The sequence below is a fragment of the Psammomys obesus genome, unplaced genomic scaffold, assembly GCF_907164565.1.
Source record: "Psammomys obesus unplaced genomic scaffold, mPsaObe1.curated_primary_1811, whole genome shotgun sequence".
NCBI lineage: Eukaryota > Metazoa > Chordata > Mammalia > Rodentia > Muridae > Psammomys > Psammomys obesus.
The window spans coordinates 43,028,387-43,039,682 of NW_026592118.1; positions in this window are offsets into that span (position 1 = coordinate 43,028,387).

Consider the following 11,296-nt stretch of genomic DNA (forward strand, 5'->3'; position numbering starts at 1 on the left):
TCTACATGCTGCATTCTCTTTTTATGACAGCCAGAGCATATTAATGCGAGTTTTCTTTAAATTCCTGGTTTGACAATTACACCATAATTCTGATGTTGTTAGGGTCTGGAATACGCTGAAAGAATGACCCCAAAGTTGAGTAGCATGCAATCAACAAATGGGTGTTTATTCTGCAGAAGACCAGCATGCTGGGGTCACCACCTTTACAGCATGGCAGCAACCCTGAGGGGAGTTGAAGGCCCCTTTTAAAGCCAGAGGGGGAAATCCTACTGTAGCTATGTGGCCTTTATTGGGATTGGCTGGTGCTCATTGAAGCTACAAGACCCTGATTGGGCCTTTGGTGCTTTTCAAACCAGTAGTTAAGCAACCTTATCTTCCCCAGGCCAGATGTCTTGACTGTTTCTGATTGGTTGCCTTTTTTTCTGTGTTTTTTTCTTATAATTCTAGGCCTGTTCTGACTGGCCAAAAAAAAAAAAAAAAAAAAAAGAAGCCTGTCATGGAGTTGATCAGGCTTATTTAGCAAGGCTCTCTCAACATCTGAGTCTTGTTCTAACTATGCTTTTCTTAGTGTGGCTTCCATGTTTTTGCTGAAAGGACGGCATGGTTTACCAGGAAAAGGAAGTGTGGGAAAACACACTTTCAATAATGCAATGACACTTAGAGAAGACAGTCCTCCAAGTCTTGTGATTAGGTGTTAGTCTTTTGTAAGCCTCAGCCCCTAGACTGTGTACTCCACCAGGACTTTTGAGATAGTTTGTTTTTCTTCTCTTGGAAGGAAAGGCCAGATGTTTATTTCTCTTCGCATACATGAGATATAGCAAGATCCCAGCAGGTTTGGTTCTGGTACAATGGCTTCTTCTGCGGAAAAACCTTTTTAAGTATTGAGCCATGAGGGCCATTTCAAATGTTAGTTTCTCTCCCCTTGCACACACAGGAGGGATCTTCCCTCTACTACTTTCTACTTGTTGGCAGAACTTCTCCAGTAGCCCCAAGGGAGCACAGGTTCCATTAACCTCTGACCTCTCTCCCTAGAACTCATAACTCTTCATGTTGTCCACCCAGAGACTCCTGAAATTCATCAGTGATGATTCGCGCCTTTCATTTAGTGTTTTTTGAGGTGAATTGAAAATCTCTCTGTCCCCATCTGTCTTTCTAGTTTGGGTGATGGTAGTTTGGCCCCATGACCTCTCTCCGCAGATGCATCTTAGTTGTAAATGTTTCGGTTTGTTGGGTTATTAGGATGCATGCTTGACTTAGAGGCTTAGAATGTGCTAGGCTGGCATTGGGAGATCTTTTGAGCTGTCTACTTCTCTAGGTAAGAGTTTTGACAAGCTGGTAAGGTCAACTAGGAATGACACCCCTCACATTAATAGTGAATTTGGGGGTCACAGTCTGTGTTCCAAGTCAGGTCTAGCCACCCATCCTCCACAAAAAATAAATAAATAAATAAATAAATAAATAATTGAATAATTAAATAAATAAATAAAATTAAAAAGCCAAATTAAAAGCAGAAAGCAGAAAAGGGAGATTTATTTGATGTGGCCACACTGTGAAGAAGGACAAAAAAATCCAGCAAACCCCCAAATCCTCCTTTGGGATTCTGAAGTGAAATCAAAGGTTAAATAAAGTCCAAAGTTGTGCACATCTAAGCAATCCCTGTCAAAGTGTGGTCCCACAACCACAGACCCATCATTGTCTCGGTTTCATCTCATCCCGTAAAATGATCAGAGTCCTTAGATTGTGTGAAATCTCTCTTGGCAAGAGACAAATTCTGCCTTTTGCTGACTCCTTTCAAGGGATTCTTGGGAAAATTTCCATTTCTTTGGCATCCATTATTTCAATAGTTTGATTGATTAAAAGGTGCAAGTGTCTCTTTAGAAGATCTCATTTTCTATCAAGTCTGTTCCAAAACCAGGTTTGTTTTTTCCTTTTTTCATTTTTTTCACTTTAAATAAAACTTCAATTGTATACTTGCTAATTTATCCATTTACTGTCTCTAAGTATTGTGCTGACTTGCTAACTTGCATCTTATACACATTTTCTTAATTTATTTTTCAGCCCATTTACTTCATCCCCATTGTGGGGAGGGGGTGAGGGAAAGGACTTGAAACTAAGACATTTCTTTCAGTAACCAGGGGCATTCCAGGGTTGGGAAATTGCTACCTCTTTGAGTGAAAGACTAATAAAACCCCCAAAGTAAATATTTTAATAGTTGGCTTGAAAAAGAATCTCAAATAATATGTGGAAGACAATTTAAAGAGAGGTTTCTAAAGAGCTCAAAGTGAAAACCTGTTTGACCTGTTAAGGTAGGTGTGGAAAATTAACCCCTTACAAAAAGCTACAAGAGAGAAAAAAAAAAAAAAAAAAAAAAACTTTAAGAGAGATTTGGGCATGAGAACTCTGAAGCCATAGGCTGGGCATGATAAGCTGATTTCAGTTTGAGAAACCCGAGTCCAGAGTCATTGTATGTGATAGAGAGCATGGAGTTGAAGTCTGGGTAGCAGAGCTAGTATTTCTCGGCAAAGCTGCAAGTTTATCCTTCACTCCTTCACTCTTCACTCATTATAGGGAATCTTCATTTGCTTTTAACTCCTTTTCTCTATTTGTTAAGCGGTGTCCTGTGTTGTGAAATGTGCACTGTGAAATGAGGTTTGTTTGTCTTTACGTTTTTGCTAATTTTAATCTTTTTATACATGACAAGGAATAAAGGAATGCAGTAATAATTTTAACTTTTTCTGGGTGAAAAGTTTCCATCCAAGCCAAATACATCTTGTGTTGCTCAAACTACAAAATGTATAGAACATGTATAGCTCTACCTTAAAGAACTGTTCCCTAGTGGAGATTTGGTTCAATTATTCAGGACTGAAATTACTGAGAGGAGTAATGCCAGCCAGAGAACTGCATATAAACTCTCACAATGTGTTATAATGAATCTGAAAAATGTCTTGTCATTGAGCCATCTGTGCATTGGGAATGAAGCCTGAATAACTATGGGAATAATAAATTATTCTTTATGTTCTGTGTCACTGACATAGGACTAGGAAAATAGGAAAATAGAGTTTTGATTATCACATGCTAGGTAGGTTGATAAATGGAACCAAAACGGAATTGTATTTTGATTGATCAATATTGGCAAAAATGCTTTTAAGATGAGACCCAAAAAGTGCATCTTGGAATTGACCTGTGAAATTAAAGATATATTTTATTATAATGTAAAGAAACATACTTGTTTTATGAAAATAAAGAACCAACATTCTTTTCCATATCATCTTTCAAACACCCCTCACTTCCAACTGCCTCTCCCCACATTCTGTAATATAAAGAAATATATCTTATTTTATAAAACAAAGAACTAATGCTGAGGGCCACAACTCATGACCCTCATCTTTTAGTCTAAGTTCTGAAAAGAACCCAAAAGCAAGACTGCATTGCCATCCACCCCTCTTTCCCTCTGTGTCCTCAAAGGAGCAGGTACCAAGAGCTGAATATACTGAATATACTGAAAAACAATTTATGTAAGAACATTTGTAGTAATAGTCAATCCTCATATAGAAAAAAAAAATCACTCTATTTTCTTTCTCTATGAAGTTAGAGGGTCTAGCCACCAGAGTAAAACCCTTTAACTCAAGCCCTTTCATTGTTTTCCATCATATTGTCAATTAAAGCTTTGATTTCTTGAAATTTTTTAGTATATGTAAGAGCAGACAGAGAGATTCAAGTTTTCTCCGCAGAGCTTCCGAGTTTTCAACTGGCAGGCAATATTATTTCCTCACATCTCTGTTTTATTTTGGGGGCAAATCATATGACCTGCTGAATGTGTTTCTAGGCCTTCTTTCCAACTTTCTAAACCTACGGACAAAAACTTAACAAAAAGTCTTTAATGTGCTTAAATAGTCACACACTGTATAAAAGTCAGGGTATAAGTAAACTTCACTTTTCATAGGACTTGTGTAAAAGGGATTGTGCAAAAATAATTGATGAGAAAATTTATTGTTGTTCCTTGACATTTGAAACTGTTAAGCATTTGCTTGACATTGCAACTTTATTTGCTATAGCAAAGGAATCAACCTAGTTGTACATCAAAAGATGACTAGATAATGGTAGTTTGGTGTATATACACATACATATACCTAGCTCTATCTCTGTGTGTGTGTGTGTATATATATATAATGGGATATTACTCAGTTCTAAAGAACAATTAAATAAAGTGTGTAAGAAAATGGGTGATTTGGAATGCATATTAGATGCGTTTACATGATCCAAGAAGAGAAAAAACCGCATGTTCTCTCTTGTATTTACTCAATAATGTACACATTTATACAATATGTAATGTAAACAATTGCACATATGTATACAATATAAGATGAAGAAAAGAGAACAGCAAAGGCTAAATATAAGGGGATGTGGACAGCCGTAAGTACAGAAAGTGATACCTAACATAGCACACCAAATACCAGCCCTGAGACATAGGAAAGGCCCCTGGAGAGACACTGCCAACTGGAAAGAAACTAGAAAGAGGGTTCTGAGAGCAGCCTTCAGGTCCTCGACATCGGCAGCACCTGTGACCTTGTTGGTAACGCGTGTTCTCCTTTACCAACCTACCAAGTTAATCAGAATCTTTGGAACTATGGCCAGAAATCTTTTTCTGGAAAAAAAAAATCTCCAGGTGTTTTGTTTGTTTTCTGCTGTTGTTGTTTTTGTTTGTTTGGGTTTTTGTTTGTTTGTTTGTTTGTTTGTTTTAAGGAACTAAGGATAAAATCCAGGGCCTCCTGCAAACTAGAAAAGACCTCTGTTAGGGAGCTCCAGTTCAAGCCTCCAGCGAAATTTAAAACACTTTGAAGTATATTGTTCTTATACCAAGGAGGGAATCACCACAGGAGTGTTTCTAAAGCCTGGAAGTCTATTAGAAAAACCTGGAGGTGTTGAACAACTGCCGATATAAGGCCCCATTCCAAATTAGAGAATTCCCTGAGGGGAATGAAGGCGATGAGGCTGAGCTACTGACAAGCAGAAAAATCTCGAGATTCTCCTGTGAGGCTTGTGAGAAGATTGGACTTGCTGGTGGCGGGACTGGAGATGGGCCTAGAGAGCCATTGACGTTCCCCAGCTGGAAAATAACACTGTAGTTTTACTGGGATGACTGGAGCTGGTCAGATGCTGACAAAGAAGGTAGGCCTTGTTTGTACTGGTGGGCACTTCAAAGATGTTCCTTTATAGGGTGATGGCAGCTTGTAAGCAGAAATTGTGAACTGAACACTCAGTGAGTAACTGAATGCTAAGTCTGTGCTCTAGGTATTAGAATACAGCAGCCAAGTCTTTGAGCTTAGGGAGCTCACTTTAAGTGGGTGGGGGAAAATGAAGAAAGAAAAGAAGGTGAAGGCATGTTCTGAAACACATCAGAGGGAAAAAAAGTGAGGGAATTGACATAACAAATTATACTTATTGATTGAAGTCGGTCAATATTTTCTAAGGACTTGTATACTGAGTAGGAAAGAAGAGGGAGGGTTGTCATGAAGAATGCCCCATGCAAATTCGGTGTATGGTGAGGGACCAGAAGGAGGTGCTACATCCAGAACATTGGGTAAATCAGAATTGTACCAGAGTAAAGCAGTGACAGAGGACACAGCCCTCCATAAGAGCACTAGCTTTACTCCATGTGATAGAGTATTTTGAGTGAAGAGTGAAGAGAGTGAAACACACTTAGCAGCCCCATTCTGACCAGGCTGATACCAGTGGAGGATGAAACTGGGGAGACGGGTTAGGAATCTACTATAATAGTTGTGCAAAGAGAAGCAGTCTACAGCCAACACACTGAATTAACCCTATCTTAGCTTCTCTTGGAAGCTAAACAGGGCCAGGCTGTGGCTGTAGGATATGAGGAGCACAGCCGCTAGCATCTACCAGCAGCAATACTGAGGTTAAAACAACACAATCTGCCAATAGATAGTAGAGTAGGAAGAAAATGACATAAGGATGACTCTAAAGGTTTGGTCTATGAAGTTATAAGGATGGAAGGTTTTGTTAAGACTGAAGAATAGAGAAAATAGGGCTAAATTTTTGGTTTCTGGGGTGTTTTAAATATGCCAAGTTTGAGAAATCACAGTAGAATGCAAACAGTCAGTTGAATATATGAACCTAAAGTTGAGAGAAATCCAGGAATACAAACACATCAAATACAAATCGCCGAAACACAGATCTATAGATTGTGCTTAACACAGGAGGCATGAACCACGTTCTTGTTACTTTTTATCATTAGCAGCATCTGGGTGCTAATGAGAGCTGTAGAGTCTCAGGTGCTTGCTGGAGAATGTTGACTCAACATTGGCAGTTTTGTTTGTTCGTTTTTGAGATAGCTCTCTACGCAGTTCAGGCTGGCCTGCAAAATGAGTTATGGGTGCATGGATACACAGAGAAATGGTGCAGGTCCAGGGGCCTCATGCATCCTAAGGAAGTGCTCCTCCATTGGGGTATAGTCCCAACCCTCTGCAGGTCTTTGGGCACTTTATAGTCCTAGAAAGCCCAGCTAGATTAGATAACTGAGGATTTGAGTAAATATGGTAGAGAAGGTATGAAACAGTGCAGCTTGGAAGGAGATGGACACTGGGGTGAATTAGAAAGGAGAACTCAGGAGGTGTTCAACCTGTTTGTGGTGGCGCATGTAGGTAGAATTTTCTGACAGAGGCAGAGACAGGAGGTCTAGGAGCTTGAGGCCAGCCTGGGCTATACATTTTTTTTTGGGGGGGGGGAAGCTGGAGAGATGGCTCAGTGGATAAGAGCACTGTCTGCTCTTCCAGAGGTCCTGAGTTCAATTCCCAGCAGCCACATGGTGGCTCATAACCACCTATACTGGAATCTGATGCCCTCTTCTGGCATGGAGGCATACATGTAGCTAGAGCACTCATGCATTAAATAAATAAATAAATAAATAAATAAATAAATAAATAAATAAATATCTTTTAAAAAATTATTTTTTTAAGAAAAGGTGCTCAAATCCAGTTTAAGAATATGTTTCAAGGAGAGGTAGTGATCAATTTTTAATGTACGTCAATTAAATAAACTGAGAACTGTTGACCGGATTTAGCAATGTGAGTGCCATCCCTTATTCTTCTGTAAGAACATTTTAATAGGATTCAAGATACGTAGCGGGGAGGGGGGGAATGTCCTAAAGACTGAGAACATAGGTGTTCATAAATTTTGTCTAAAAGAAAGAAAAATGTGTGGAAGTGGATAGACAGATGTCCAGTGAGACTTACTTGTTTTAAGGTGGGATAAGTAACATAATAGTTGAGCTGAGCATAGTAGCATATGCCTCTAATGCCAGCACTTGAGGAAGTAGAGGCAGGTGGATATCTGTGAGTTTGAGGTCAGCCTGGTCTACAAAGTCCAGGATAGTCAGGGATACATAAGAAAACCCTGTCTCAAAACATTAAACAAAACAAACAAAAAATGTTTTAGTTTTTTAGTGGACTTGAGAACAGTCATTTACAGTAAAAGGGAGTTGATGGAGTTGGAAGAGAATCAAGAATTGTTCAGAATAACTGTAATAGGTTAGAAGGGATACAGGGCACAGGGCTTATCAATTTTATTGAGGAAGCTGGACAGAAGGTAGGCTGGGTCCAATTATGTAAACTGGTAGGGTATGAGGATTTCTTGGTTTAGAAAGGTTTTTTTTTTTTTTATTTTGAACAGAATTTATTTTTATTAGTGAAATTAGGGAAAGTCATCAGCTGAGAATTAGGATGGGAGGAAAATACACAAGAAGAAGAAAATAAATTATCTATGACAGCTTCTTCCAACCTTTTAGAGCCCTGACCAAAACACAAAATAAGACCATCCGACTGTCAGTTAAAAGGGAACTTGCAGCTGGGGTTTAGTGGTACATGCCAGCACTCAGGGGTAGAGGCTGGCAGACCTCTGTAAATTCAGGTCCAGGTTGGTTTACATATCAGTTTCAGGACAGCCAAGCTACAAAGGGAGACTGTATATATATATATATATATATATATATATATATATATATATATATATGTGTGTGTGTGTGTTTGTGAGTGGAATTGATCAAGAACATTGTCCATTTCATTTAGATTTTTAAATTTTGTGATGTATAGGTTTTTCTCAATCTCCATGTGGGTTTCTGAGTAAGGGGAGCAGGGGCTGCCTCTATCATGAACTTAGTTGCCTGCTCTTTGATCGCTTGCCCCTGGTGATACAGCCTTGCCAGGCCACAGAGGAAGAGGATCCAGGCAGTCCTGATGAGACTTTATAAGCTAAGGGCAGATGACAGAGGAAGAGAACTCCCCCTTTCAATGGACTAGGGGAAGGGAAGAAGAGGGAGAGAGGGTGGGACTTGGAGGAGTTGAGGGAGGGGTCTTCAATTGGGATATATAATAAATAAATTATAAAAAAAGAAAAAGATTTTAATGGGAAAAAAATGTGTTTGTGTGTTGGGGATGTTGCTGTTGTACTGGAGTTGACAGAGTTGAGATTGACAATGGTCCTTTCTATGTGTATACCGTAACTGAGGAGAGCTGTAGCATATGGCAGCCTGGTTTTCCTTGACACATTGTTTGGGGAAATTTTGGAATAAGAAAGAGCTTTGAATGAAGCAGAAAGCTGAAAGGACCCACGCGTATAGAGTTCGTGTATTTAAGATGAGATTGAGCATAGTGGTTGGTTGTTTACTCAATAGAGTCACCTAACAAGTAAAATGGATCTAACTTAGTTTAGAGTGATGCCTGGACACTGTAACAGAGAGAAAGGCAGGATGATAAAGTTAAACAAAGATGCAGGGTTGGCTATACTTTGATCATTCACTGCTTGTTTGATTAAGTGATTGATTATTTGTTTTTGAGTGATGGTATCAGAATGAAATGATCAGAGAATAAAATGTTTCAAACTGGAGTCATGGATGGAGTGCGAGCTCTGGAACGGCAAACGCTGTTTAGAGTGGAAAGTTAGGGTTGCCACAGAAGCAAAGAGGATGATGAGATGAGAAGGAAGCTTCTTGAAGGCATCATTCTCACTGGTGTTAGAATCACTAAAAATGATGTCACTGGAGGGTAACAACAAACTTTGGAAATGAAATTTTTAATGCATGAATGAAAGTTCATGGCTTTGCAAGTCTATACAGCACATGACTAGAAAAGGGAGTGGGGGATAACTGAAGCTGGTGGCCCAGTCTGATATTAGAACCATTAAGGGCTTCTCCCAGGGAGCTTGAATGTGTGGAAGTGCTGTTGAGGAGCTGTTATCCTCCTTTTCCAGGTTTTGGTGGTTCAGAATGTGCGGGAAGAAAGCAGCCCGCTTGAGAAGACCCCAGGCCTCATGGTCATAAAATTCTCATTAGCAGGATGTAACAGAGGAAGGAGTCAGCCACTACTGATGTTCTTATGGTTATTGATGCATACACAACTTCAGACAGACCTGGGGTCTATCTCATATCAGTTTTCACAGACCCCGTTTCTTTGGAAACAAAGAGTATTGTCTCAGTAAGTCTAGCCAGGAAAACTTCTTGACTTTCCACAGAATGATCAAGTCAAGAAATGAAATTAGAAACTCTGGTCTTAATCCTCTGTGTTGATACAACTTATCCTGGTAAATTTCCTGCAAGTCACACCTGTGGAAAGCAGTACACCAAACCTCTTCTCTGACCTTGACATTGTCTAAGTGATAAGCACCATTTTTTCCTGTCAGGATGTAAGCCTTTGGTGTGGAGAGAGGTGTCTTCAGGTGTATATGTGTCAGGAAAGGGGCTGGTGGCCTCCTAAATGCTCTTTTAATATGCTTGGTTTCTTTTTATGGATCTTCATATTCTATTTTCAGTGATCTGTATGATTTTATTTGTAAATCTTCTTGACAAATAGCCTTTACAAGAAAACAAACAATCAAACAAAGAAAACCACTTAGGGCTGTAGAACAACTAAACATGTCCAGGATTCTGTCCAAGCTTTATTTAAGATTGGATTTTTATGATCTTCATTGTTTTTGAGCATCTCATGTATCTAAGGCTAGCCTCATGCTATGTAGCCAACAATGGCCTTAAACTTTGATCCTTTTCCTCACAAATCGCAGGCATTTTCTACCAGTCCTGGCTTATGTGGTGCTTGGGACTCCATGCATGTTCTACCAACACAGATACATTCCAGCTAATGTTCCCTATGGAAAGGGACACTATGAAAAGGGGAAAGAGTTAACCTCATGCCAAAACCAAGAGTCTTATTTGACAATGCTAGGCACACTAAGAGAATCTTCACTTTGAATTCAATATGGAAGTTAGTTCCTCTGTCAAAAAGGAGCGAAGAAGAAAGCCACCACCCACCCCCTATTCCAAGCATCCCTTAGAGAACACTGCAGAATGTGTTACACCTGACTGGGTGTCCTATGGGAGAGATGAACATAAAGGCTGACACTCCTAAAGGCCGCCTCATACCATGTGCTCAGCTAGTTTGCAGGCTCTTGGTTTCCTGTCGGTTGAGGTAATAGTGGAGAATGCTTCCTCACTTGTTTGCTCTTAGAATTAAACTACTAATCTTGACATGGGGAAGTGACTTCTAGTTTCCTCAGACAAAGACATCAGAAGCCAGACCAGGTCAGGTTAGTTTCTTACCCTGAACCATCTTGTCATTTATGAAATCCTCAACATTCCTAATGGAGGATGAATTTTCAGATCACACCAAAACACTGCTACCATATTTTTCACATCGATACAATGAGAGCTTTGTGTATAATTGCACATGCCTGTTTGTGTGTAGGTGCTTATTGGTATAAGTAGAGCTGTGTGAGCATGTGGCAATCTAGTGGTACTTAGGAGCCTTGATTTTGAGAAAGGCTTGGCCGGCTGGCCAGCAAGCTTCAGGTATCACCTGTCCCGTGTCGGCAGCACTAGGATGGAAAACATGTGTCACCATGCCCACATTATTTCCTCTTGGTTCTTGGGAACAAACTCTGCTCTCTGCTTACCCATTCTAAGTACTTTATTTACTGAGCTATCTTCCCAATCAGTTTTCTAGTGTTAACATTACCACTGTAGTAGACCACTTGACCAGCATACCCAAGGTCACTGGGCTGAGCCTCAGCAAAGTTAAAAATAATGACTTTTATGTTGTTTAAGAGTGGCATGTGGGCTGTAGTACGCCAACCTAATCCCTGACTATTTTCTAAGTATTTGTCCTTATACCCATGTTGTACTATATTTGATCCCATTGTGAACCCCAAAATTGTGAACTGTAAAAACCCTGTTTATTATTTGGGTTGGTTGAGCTCTAGCACACACCTTTAATCCAAGAACTTTCTGTTT